The 13069-nt window shown below is 36.4% G+C and overlaps 1 protein-coding gene and 1 non-coding gene across 2 annotated transcripts in view; one reads left to right on the plus strand and one right to left on the minus strand.

The window, feature by feature from the left end:
* The window catches only part of IL1RAPL2 (interleukin 1 receptor accessory protein like 2), a 1171118-nt gene that overhangs the window by 1073198 nt on the left and 84851 nt on the right, over positions 1-13069 (plus strand). The gene's annotated exons all lie outside the window — the stretch shown is intronic.
* Positions 8929-9036, minus strand: LOC115833383. Its single transcript, XR_004028820.1, has one exon. It is a non-coding gene; the product is annotated as a U6 spliceosomal RNA (small nuclear RNA).

A 13069-nucleotide genomic window follows, 5' to 3' on the forward strand; every position in this document is an offset into this window, starting at 1 on the left:
CCAATTTTACATATGAACAATAAACCAATAGCACAAATTATACACAGAACAAAATTAACGATAGTGAATCCTCCCAAAGATTTTACCCATTGAATGGGGTTGAGGTTAGATAACCCCTCAGAGATACCGTCTAAAACTTCAGCACTGGGTAAAACAGTTAAGTGTGCTTGAGAGGCCTCAAAAATCTGTTGTTTTAGCTTGCTTATGTCTAAACTTAAATTATCTTCACTTCTTTGTAAATGGCATTTTACTGATTCCCAACTGTGAACAGACTCATTATATTGAAATAGAGTTATACAAAAATCAGAAGTATTCCAATCACATTGCATTTGTAATCTATGTTCTAAACTCATAATTCTATCTCCCATCCATATAACAGATTGTCTTAGATCATTAATTTGATTGGCCAATTTTTGATCAATACCTGACTGAGAATTCCACATCCAAGTAGAATTTTTTTGCCATTTATCCACAAAATGAACAGTTTGAATAGATTGATGTAATGCAACTCCAGCAGTAGCAGCAGTCGCAGTAACAGCAATCAAGCCCATTATTACTGCAATTAATGTAAAAATAAATCGTTTACTCCTTTTAAGAATTTTCTGTAGAATATTATTAATAACATGGATAGAAGGGGAAGATTCCCAAGGCCTGTGTAAGGCTATGGGGAGCCAAATACCTTCTCTGGCCCTGACTATTAAAATACTATGATGTTGATAAAAGGATGAGTCAATACAAGTATACAAGTAACAATTAACACAGGTAATTATGTCGGTTTTTGAACTAACATGCATCTTTCCTATTAATAACATATATGGTGGCTTAACACAACTTTTAAGTGGTATAGTTTTGTTGGACTCCATATAGATAGTATATATATTTTGGGATGGTACTCTTTTTTGTGAATGTGGGGTGGGGGGAATAGGTTGTATGAGCGGTGGTGGGGGGACATTAGCAACGAGGGGGTATAAGTCCTTATAATCTTTACTGTCCCGTCTTTGAATTGACCTTTTGACAATTACCATAGTGATATTTTTGGCTGTATGGAAATAGTAGTGTAAATCAATCTGTTGTCTTAGTTTTCGAGGTGACAAAGTGGATTTACTTACAACACTTTCTCCAGCCCAAACTCTCATACCAGTCATACCTATGGTTAATCTCCATAATTCTGAATGTTCAGGTCCTAAGTGGGGAACAACGAGCCTTGGCTTTGGAGGGGCAACCCCTGCCCCTTTCCACTTAAGAGGAAAAAATGAGTTAAATCTACAATATAATAGGGGAGGGTTGTCACTACTTTTTTGATAAGTAATATCGTAGAGAAAATGTTGACAATCTCTGTGACCTTGAGAGCAATCATTAGTAATATGACCTTTGGGAGCCCAATCAACAATGGTGTAGTGAGAAGAATTAAATAACACAGTTCCTTCTGAACTAACACAATCCTTCCATATTAATTTGTCAGCATTTGAAGACAAGTTGAGAGGACATGCAAGTCCTAAAGGCTTATATTGGGATGTGTGAATATAATCAGTGATTCCTGTTTTGATCTGCCTTAGAGGTTTTAATGAGAGCCCTGATACCAAGTGTCCTAAAGGAGAGACAGAGTGACCAGACGGTAGTGTGACTGCCCATGTTTGAATATCTAATAAGAGACATCCATTAGTGGGTCCCAGGCACAAAGGTGGGTACCTAAAACCTAAAGTGATATTGAAAGGGGTTCCTTCTTCTGAAGGTTGGGCAGGACAACGATCATCTACAGAACCAGGCATCCAAATACTGTCATTAACATAGACCTCGAAAGGAGCATCCATCCATGTCATGGCTCGAGTAAGAGGAGGAAAAGGAATGTAGGCCCAATATGTATATTTTTTAACAGCCTGTGGGGTGACAGAGGGTAGAAGGATCTCATTTTAAAATTATCTAACATTATTTTAATAGCAAGCTGCAGCTCACAATTAGTTGATCTCTTTGTGATCTTTACCATGTTTTCAACAATATTTAAATAAATATAAGATTACTTATTTTTGTGAATTATGTGGATTCCAAAATAAGTTAGAGTAAAAAGCAGGGTGGGTGTTTCTTAACCTCGTACAAAAAAGCAATAAAAGATTTCCCACGTTGATTATTTCTCATTCGGTACGCTTTCTGGGATTCATTGGTTCAGGTTTTCTCCGTCTTCTGCACATGTGCTTAATGTCCCCAAAGGATGTGAAAGGGGTAAACATTTTATATTAATTATGTATAGAAAATCCTGGCTCGTCCCACCCACAATTTCACCTTGGTACCCCATAGCCAAATACCTGAGACTTCATTTCTTGGAAGATAAACTCAAGCATCACATTGTCCTGATCTTGCTGCATTCTTCTCTTCTTTTTACACCCAAAGAAATTTTTCTAATTAATTTTTAAATTTTGAGATGACCATTGTACAATCACATGCAGGTGTAATAAATAATTCAGAGAGATCCCATATACTCTTTACCCAGTTTTCCCCAGTGGTAAACTCTTCTACAACTATAGCACAATCTGACAACCAAGATACTAACATTGATACAGTATCATAACACAGAACAGTTCTATCCTGACAGAAATCCTTCATGTTGCACTTTTATAGTAACACCCATTTCCCTCCCACCGCTATCCCCTATTTAACTCCTGGCAACCACTAAACTTCTCTCCATTTCTGTAATTATGTTATTTTGAGAATGTTGAATTTTTTTATTTTTCTAAAACTTTTACAGTGCTACATTTTACATTTAAGTCCTCAGTCCATTTTGAATTATGTTTATTATATAATTTGTGAGACTTAGTTCACGGTTCATTATTTTTTGCCCGTGGATGTCCAGTTTTTCTAGCAACATTTGTTGAAAAGCCTGTCTTTCCTCCATTGAAGTACTTAAAGTACTTTTACATTTTTGTAAAAAATCAGCTGGGAATATTTGTGTGGCTCTATTTCTGGGTTTCCTGTATATATATATATATATATATATATATATATATATCTCCACCAGACCACACAGTCTTGATGACTATAGCTATATAATAAATCTTGAAATCAAATGAATCAAATGGACTGATTTTTCCTACTTTTTTTTTGCAATATTGTTTTAGCTATTCTAAGTTCTTTGACTTTTCACATAAATTTAGTGTAATCTTGTCTATATCTTTTTTTTTTTTTGAGACGGAGTCTCGCTCTATTGCCCAGGTTGGAGTTCAGTGGCACGATCTCGGCTCACTGCAAGCTCCGCCTCCCGGGTTCATGCCATTCTCCTGCCTCAGCCTCTTGGTAGCTGGGACTACAGGAGCCCGCCACCACACCCAGCTAATTTTTTGTATATTTTCAGTAGAGACGGGGTTTCACAGTGTTAGCCAGGATGGTCTCGATCTCCTGATCTCGTGATCCCCCCACCTCAGCCTCCCAAAGTGCTGGGATTACAGGTGTAAGCCACCGCACCCTGCCAATCTTGTCTATATCTAAAAAAAAAATCTAACTGGAATGTTGATAGTAATGCATTAAACCTTTATAACAATTTGGGGTAAATTGACATCTGTACTATGATGAGTCATCCAATTCATGAATACACTGTGTCTCTCTATTTATTTAGATCCTTTATGATTCATTCATTCAGTGTTCCATATTTTTGACGTACAAGTCCAGCACATGTTTTGTTAGACTTACACCTAAGTACTTTATTTTTTCAATGATTGTAAATGACACTATATATAAAATATTTTTTGGTGTGTGTGTGTATATATATATTATATATATACCATACATATATATAATATATAATATTTATTATTTATTTATTTATTTTGAGAGAGAGTTTTGCTCTTTCACCCAGGCTGGAGTGCAATGGTTCGATCTTGGCTCACTACAACCTCCGCCTCCCAGGTTCAAGCGATTCTCCTGCCTCAGCCTCCCGAGTAGCTGGGGTTACAGGCACCCACCACCACGCCCTGCTAATTTTTGTATTTTTTGTGGAGATGGTGTTTTGCCATGTGGGCCAAGGTGGTCTCAAACTTCTGACCTCAGGTGATCCATCAGCCTTGGCCTCCCAAAGGGCTAGGATTAAAGGCATGAGCCACCATGCCTGGCTGGTTTTTATATTTCTAATTGGTGTCTATGAATTGATTGCTTAGTTTATAGAAATACAATTGATTCTTGTATGCTTGTATTATATCCTGAAACATTGCTAAACTCTCTTATTAGTTCTAGGAGTTGTTTTTTATTTTTTTATAGATTCTCTAGGATTTTCAACATAGACGTTATGTCATCTGGAAATAGAGGCAGTTTTATTTCTTTCTTTCCAATTTGCATGTCTTTTATTTTATTGTTTTGCTTTATTGCACTGGCTAGAACTTCCAGCATGGTATTGACTAAGAGCAGTGATTTTCAGCTGTTGAAAAGGGGTCATTTGGCTCTGACTGCTTTCAAAAATTTGTCTTTGTGTTTAGTTTCTAGAAGTTTAAATATAATGTGTCTTGGTATGGATTTCTTTGTGTTTACCCTGTTAGAGGTGCACCCAACTTTTTAAATCTATAGGTTTATATTTATACCGTATATGGGACATTTTTAGGCGTTATTTATTTGAGTGCCGACATCATTTCCTTTTCTCCCCAGGACTCCAACGGCTTGAATGTGAAACCTTTTGTTATAGTCACACAGGTCCTAGACTATCTATTCATTTTTTTTTCCAGTCTATTTCCTCTCTACTGTCCAGAATGAGTAATTACTATTCTATTTTCAATTCAATGGTTTATTTCATCTTTCCCCTCCATTCTGTTTTTGAGCCCATCTATTATTGAGCTTTCTATTTCACTTATTGTACTTTTTAATTCTGGAATTTTCATTTCGTTCTTTATATTTCTAATTCTTTGCTGGGACTTTCTATTACTATACTGAGGCTTCCTATTTTTAAACTTGATTCATGTATCTTCATAATTGTTTGCTGAAGTTTTTATTATGACTGTTTAAATAATTGCCACATAATTTTAACATCTCTATCATCTTGGTGTTGGTATCCATTATCTTTGTTCATTTTTTTGAGATTTTCCTATTTTTGGTATAACTACTAGCTTCCAGTTTAAACCTAGACGTTTTGTACTATGTTGTTATTTAAATCTTCTATTTTAGCTTTCTCTAATACTGCTCCATCAGGGAAAATAGGGAAATTAGCTCATTGTTGCTAGGTGAAGGTAGAAGCCCAGGTTCCCCACTCAGCCTCCACTGACAGCCAAAGCGAGAGTCTCCTAACTAGTACTACATAGGTGAGAGTTCCAGGTTCTTCCATGGTCTCCATTGATACCTTGGTGGAGGTGGCTTTATTATTACTTGGCAATTGTGAAAGGCCTCCTCCGACAGAACCCCTGTAGGGGGTAGAGGGATGTCTCATTACAGCTGAGTCGGGGTACAAGTCCAGACTTCTCACATGGTGTCTCACATAGATACTGCAAAGGGACGAGAGGAGTGTGATTCTCATTAACAACAAGCAGGGATTAAAGTCTTAGCTTTCTATTTGGCCATCTCTGATACCATCCCAATGGCGTGCTAGACAACTTGTTACAGCATCCTAAGAGTGAATGTCTAGGCTCTCCAATTATCCTTTGCTGGCATGGGCAGGGGTGGTACCATATTTTTTTCTGTGATGTTTGGTTGGACTATAATAATTATTATCCAAAGGCTTTCTATCTTTCTAGGCTTCCCCTTTTTTAGTCTTTTAGATAGAAAGAGCAGGTCTTTGTTGGGCTTTTTATGCCTGCAACTGTTGCCATTTCTGGGTTTCTGGCTTGTTCAGTAACAACTCTGGTGTATATGAGACACAAAGAAGACCCAGGGACCTAACCACTGTGTCGTTCCTTGTGTCCTGTAGTCCTTAGCCTGTCTGCCTTCTTCTCCCTGTTTTTCAGCATCATCTTATGTTTGCTTTATACATAATATCCAGACAGCTTAGTTGTACCTTGTGGGAAAAATAGGAGAAATTATAGCGACTCTATCTTCCCAGAAGCATAAGGCTTTATTTTTATTTTTAGTTTTAGTTCTGGGGTACATATGCAGTATGTGAAGGTTTGTAACATAGGTAAACATGTGCCATGATGGTTTGCTGGACCTATCAACCCATCATCTAGGTATTAAGCCCAGCATGCATTAGCTGTTTTTCCTAATACTCTCCCTACCCCCACCCCACCCGCTGACAGGCCCCAGTGTGTTGTTCCCCTCCCTGTGTCCATGTGTTCTCATTGTTCTGCTACTACTTATAAATGAGAACATTTGGTGTTTGGTTTTCTGTTCCTGCATTAGTTTGCTGAGGATTATAGCTTCCAGCTTCATCCATGTCCCTGCAAAGGACATGATCTCATTCCTTGTTATGGCTGCATAGTATTCCATGGTATATATATATACCATATTTTCTTTATCCAGTCTACCATTGATGGACATTTGGGTTGATTTCATGTCTTTGTTATTGTGAATAGTGCTGCAATGAACATACACATGCACATATCTTTGTAATAGAATCATTTATTTCTTTGAGTATCTACCCAGTAATGGGATTGCTGGGTCAAATGGTATTTCTGGTTCTAGATCTTTGAGGAATTGCCACACCGTCTTCCACAATGGTTGAACTAATTTACTTTCTCACCAACAGTGTAAAAGTGTTCCTCTTTCTCTGCAACCTCGCCAGTATCTGTTGTTTCTTGACTTTTTAATAATGGCTGTTCCGACTGGTGTGAGATGGTATCTCATTGTGGTTTTGATTTGTATTTCTCTAATGATCAGTGATGTTGATCTTTTTTTCATATGTTTGTTGGCTGTGTGAATGTCTTCTTTTGAGAAGTGTCTGTTCATGTTCTTTGCCTGCTTTTTAATGGGGTTGTTTGTTTTTACCTCGTAAATTTGTTTGAGTTCCTTGTAGATTCTGGATATTAGACCTTTGTCAAATGGATAAATTGAAAAAATTTTCTCCCACTCTGTAGGTTGCCTGTTCATTCTAATGATAGTTTCTTTTTCTGTGCAGAGCTCATTAATTAGATCCCATTTATCAATTTTTGCTTTTATTGCAATCGCTTATGGTTATTTCATCATGACATCTTTGCCTATGCCTATGTCCTGAATGTTACTGCGTAGATTTTCTTCTAGGGTTTTTATAGTTTTGGGTTTTACATTTAACCCTTTAAGCCATCTTGAGTTAATTTTTTAGTAAGGTATGAGGAAGGGGTCCAGTCTCAATTTTGAGCAAATGGATAGCCAGTTCTCCCAGCACCATTTATTAAATGAGGGATTATTTCCCCATTGCTTCTTTTGGTGAAATTTGTCAAAGATCAGATGGTTGTAGATGTGCAATCTTATTTCTGAGTTCTCTTCTGTTCCATTGGTCTGTGTCTCTTTTTGCACCATTACCATGCTGTTTTGGTTATTGTAGCCTTATGGTATAGTTTAAAGTCTGGTAGCGTGATGCCTCCAGCATTGTTCTTTTTGCTTAGGATTGTCATGGCTATATGGGCTCTTTTTGGTTCCATAAAAAAATTAAAATAGTTTTTTTCTAATTCTGTGAAGAATGTCAATGGTAGTTTAATGGGAATAGCATTGAATCTATAAATTACTTTGGGCAATATGGTCATTTTCATGATATTGGTTCTTCCTATCCATGAGCATGGAATATTTTTCATTTGTTTGTGTCCCCTCTGGTTTCCTTGAGCAGTGGTTTGTAGTTCTCCTTGAAAAGGAACTTCACTTCCCTTGTTAGCTGTATTCCTAGGTATTTTATTCTCTTTGTAGCAATTGCGAATGGGGGTTCATTCATGATTTGGCCCTCTGCTTGCCTGTTGTTGGTGTGTAGGAGTGCTTGTGACTTCTGCACATTGACTTTGTATCCTGAGACTTTGCTGAAGTTGCTTATCAGCTTAAGAAGCTTTGGGGCTGAGACGATGGGGTTTTCTAGATATAGGATCATGTCATCTGCAAACAAGGACATTTTGATTTCCTCCCTTCCTATTTGAATACCCTTTATTTATTTCTCCTGCCTGGTTGCCCTGGCCAGAACTTACAATACTATGTTGAATAGGAGTGGTGAGAAAGGGCATCTTTGTCTTGTACTGGTTTTCAAGAGGAATGCTTCCAGCTTTTGCCCATTCAATATGATATTGGCTGTGGGTTTGTCATAAATGGCTCTTATGATTTTGAAGTATGTTCCTTCAATACCTAGTTTACTGAGAGTTTTTGACATGAAAGGAAGTTGGATTTTATTGAAGGCCTTTTCTGCATCTATTGAGATAATCATGTGGTTTTTGTCTTTAGATCTATTTATGTGATGAATTACGTTTATTGATTTGCATATGTTGAACAAGCCTTGCATCCTGGGAATGAAGCCAATTTGATCGCAGTGGATAAGTTTCATGAGGTGCTGCTGGATTCAGTTTGCCATATTTTATTGAGAATTTTTGCATCAATGTTCATCAGGGATATTGGCCTGAAGTTTTCTTTTTTTGTTGTATCTCTGCCAGGTTTTGGTATCAGGGTGATGCTGGCCTCATAGAATGAGTTAGGGAGGAGTCCTTCCTTTTCAATTATTTGGAATAGTTTCAGAAGAAATGGTATCAGCTCCTGTTTGTATTTATGGTAGAATTCAGCTGTAAATCCAACTGGTCTTGGGCTTTCTTTTGTTGGTTAGCTATTTATGATTGCTTTAATTTTGGAACTTATTATTGGTCTATTGAGGGATTCAACCTATTCCTGGTTCAGTCTTGGGAGGGTGTATGTGTCCAGGAATTTATCTGTTTTCTTTAGATTTTCTACTTTATTTGCATAGATCTGTTAATAGTATTATCTGATGGTTGTTTATATTTCTGTGGGTCAGTGGTGATATCCACTTTTTCATTTTTTATTGTGTCCGTTTGATTCTTCTCTCTTTTCTTCTTTATTAGTCTAGCTAAAAATATGGAACACTTCATGAATTTGCGTGACATCCTTGTGCAGGGGCCATGCTAATCTCCTCTGTTTTTGTACCAATTTTAGTATATGTGCTATCAAAGTGAGCACAGCATAAGCCTTCTAAAACAATTTTTAAAAATAAAAATTGTGTCCACCTGGGTACCTCTTCCACTGGTAGAAAGTAATGAGCTCATTTAAGATCACCAAAACATCACAGGCCAGACTAGAGCTCTTTCACAGTAGCTTCCATCTCATCGTAGTTTGATGCAGTCTGTTGGTAATGATAAATATTTTTCTAGACACAATTTCTCCTTGATTGGTTAGCTGGAAGGCAGGAGAGCTTTTCGGTCTCCCTAGGTGGACTGAGCTGATTATGAAGAGACCACAGAAAACTTATCTTTTCCTTGATGGCATCAGACTCAATAGAATCCACTTAGGGACTATACACAGGAAAGCAAGATGGGGCTAACTAAAGTAATGTAGGAAAAAGGTATTCTCTTGTACCTGATGTTTGCCCTTTGGCAAAAGGGAATCTCTGTCACTTGAACATCTATGTCTCTAAAGGAACCTGCTAAAGGTTACTGCTACAAATATTGGGAAATTGGTTTTACCATTAGATTTTGCTTGATACCACATTGCATGGGCTGCTTCCCAAGGCACAAAAGTGTTAGATAAATGTCTTCTTCAATAATTGCATAGTAACAACTGAATGTGTAACTACATGACACCTTGTCAAAACTCAATAATAATTACGTAGTATTTTCGTTTTCCTCGACTAGTGCTATTATATCAGAGAAACAGTTATACTAAATCATAATGCTTTAGTGATAACATATTTATTTACTAAATGATCAGGTGTGACATGAAATTTCTTCTTAAATTATATTTAACAAGATACACAGTAATTTCATTATTTTCTGCTGTTTGCTATGTGAAGTAAACCTCTAATTTTTTAAAGTTTCCAGTGTCTCTTGTGGTTGTTATTATTCTTGTTTTTGTTTATTACAAGTGTTTATTAACACTTGTGTCACATTTAAAAGACATGTTACTCTTTCATTGGATAATGTAAATAATTTAGTATAGTTTATCTTTCTGTTTCCAGCTCTGTGTGTTGAAGATATTTTAAAGTTGATAACTTAGATTACAAGGGAAAATTGTCATTGAACACTGCCAGATCAAAGAAAATGTCACTAGTTCTAACAGTTGCTGAGAAATTAACCCTCTTTGCATGAAATGTAAGCATTGGATCCCATAGGACAAGTAAAACTTCTTTAACTTGATGATTTTATTCAATAAGCATCTATATATACTGCACATTCTAAAGCTCACACTACTTTGCTCATTCTGTGTTATTTAAACTTCTGTAATTTCCTCTACTCCTAATCACCAGGCTCTATAGAACAAACAAAGAGAAATACTTGCATTAAATTGCAGACAACTTTAACAATCTGATTTTACAAAAGTCAGAAAGTATTTTTTTCTTGGTAATACTTATTTGAAATGAAGCAGTTCAATAACAGGCAAACAGCATTGTTGACACACTAATCCAAGCTCTCTCAATCTCAGTACTGTTGACATTTAGGATTTGAAAGATTTTTTTGGTGGAAAAAGGGGCTGTCCTCTGCTGTTTAGTAGTACACCACTGGCCTTTACCAGCTAAATGTCAGTAGCATTTCCCACCAGTTGTGACAACCCAAAATGGCTCCAGACATTACCAAATGTACCCTAGGGGGCCAAAATTATCCCTAGTATGTATCCTCTAAAAAAAAAAAGATTAAATGGAAGTTAAATAATGTTCTGATGGAGATTGCAGTGTGGTCAAATTCTACCACATATTGGCCTATTAATGAAGTGAAGCTATTCCAGAAGAACATTTCCTGAGAAGAAAGCTGTATCCCCTGCCCATTTGTAGTTAAGTGCCAATAGGGAGTTTATGTCACCTCCTGAAGCTCCAATTCTTTGCCTGATATCAAAAGTATGGTTACATTATCCTGTGCCTAGTAACTAAAACCAAGAGATGTTGACAAATGTATAGAGAATAGAGGTGAATAATAAAAAAAGAGAGAAAACACAAACAATACATAAATATTAGTCTGTAAGATTCAGTACTGACATAACATATGAGTAACACATGAGCAATAAACTTTTAAAAAACCTTGTGAGTATATAATAGGTGTTATATTATGGGGTACATGAGATGTTTTGATACAGGCATGCAATGCCTAATAATCAAATCATCAAAAATGGGGTATTCATCCCCTCGAGCATATTTCCTTTGTGTTACAGACAATCCAGTTATACTCATTTAGTTATTTTTAAATGTACAATAAATTATTTTTGTTTGTAATCACCCTGTTGTGTTATCAAATACTAGGCCTTATTTATTATTTCTAACTGCTTTTTGCATCCATGGACCATCCCCATCCCCCCCAACCCTCATTACCCTTCCTAGCCTCTGTAAACCACCCTTCTACTCAGATGAACAGTAAATTTAATGGAACATATAGACAGTCACAATGCATTTTATAGGAGACCTGGTGCTCATAGCTGTTCTTCAGGTTACGAAGTCTATTGCCACTGATTTTTTTGTCTTTTCCTAACTTCTGAATAGTTGATACTAGGACTCAGTAGGGTAATAGCCAGAGTTTAAGATCAAAAGTCTCTGATACTTGAAATTGCAACCCCCACCCAATCCCTGTGGAGAGCCCTAAGGAGATACCAGTTCTTATCAGAGAGCAACAATTCTCTTGTCTTCCTTTGGCAAACTAGAGAGTAACAAAGGTTAATTTATATTGCATATAACTAAAACATAATTTTCTATAACAAGCAGAAACATTAGTTTTAAAATATGTGTGCACAATAAAAAAATGCATAAATGAAAAAGGCAAGATATTATTTGGTTAGGGGATGGATTACAGCCTCCAAATATGTCAAGGAATGGCTTGCAGAAAAGTTTCTTTTTTTTTTTTTTACTATCATGTGCTAGACAAAGTCATTTCTTAATTACTTTTCACAGCTTCCTTCTAATCCCCTAGACTTATTTGCTATATGGAATCATAATGAAAGATGCATGAACAACAAGCTATGATACTGTAATGACACTTGAGGCTCTACTTAAGTTATAATCCAAGTTGTATGTCATGGCAGATCAAGCACTTCTTTTGTAGATACTTTTTGTTAAATCATAAAGTTCCTTACTAGGGGGAACATGACTAGCTCTATGATTTAAACTCAGAAAGATAACCAGGAGTTAAATATCTTGTTAAAAGTTCACTTTCAGAACAAGGTGAAATCATGACTTTCATACATACACAAAAATTGATTAAAGATTTATTTTATTCATACAGTATGAGGGAACCAGGCAGATATTATAACTGGTTCAAAATAAAAGTCAAAAGAGCTAAAATTTTTATGGAGTAAAAGAATGTTGACAAATGGAGACAAAACTGGTTTTTCCAAGGTGAAATGGAGGAGCCAAATGTCTAACAGAAAGAGTAGAATTTATATATCAGTTACCTTCAACTTACAAGAAGTTGCAAAATAATTCAGACAAGGAACAATGAACAGAACAATGATTTTGCTTAAATCAGGCCTAAAGGATACGCTAGAGATGATGTATCATTTCCCACCAAAACATATCAATTTTTACTAAAATTCCCCTCCTTTTTGATCAAAAAAGCCTGAAAAATTATCTTGATCGAAAAATAAGACATATCATCAGACTGGACCTAATTATTTATGAAGGTGCAGCAAGTGTGCTAATTTGCCATATGGACCTTCTTAAGTTTATTTTGATGGATGTTTTCATAAAGAATCTCAGATTGGACTTTTAAAAGCTCTTTATTATGTGTGGACTTGAGGCTAGGAAACAAGGATTTTGCCAATAGTACCTACAAATATGGGTGAATTTCTTTCTTTCTTTTTTTATTTTTTGAGACCGAGTCTCGCTCTGTCACCCAGGCTGGAGTACAGTGGTGCGATCTCGGCTCACTGCAACCTCTGCCTCCCAGGTTCAAGTGATTCTCCTCCTCAGCCTCCCAAGTAACTAGGACTACAGGCATGAGCCACCATGCCTGGCTAACTTTTTCTATTTTTAGTAGAGACGGTGTTTCACCATGTTAGCCAGGATGGTCTAGATCTC

Source organism: Nomascus leucogenys, chromosome X (genome assembly GCF_006542625.1).
Source record: "Nomascus leucogenys isolate Asia chromosome X, Asia_NLE_v1, whole genome shotgun sequence".
Taxonomy (NCBI): Eukaryota; Metazoa; Chordata; class Mammalia; order Primates; family Hylobatidae; genus Nomascus; species Nomascus leucogenys.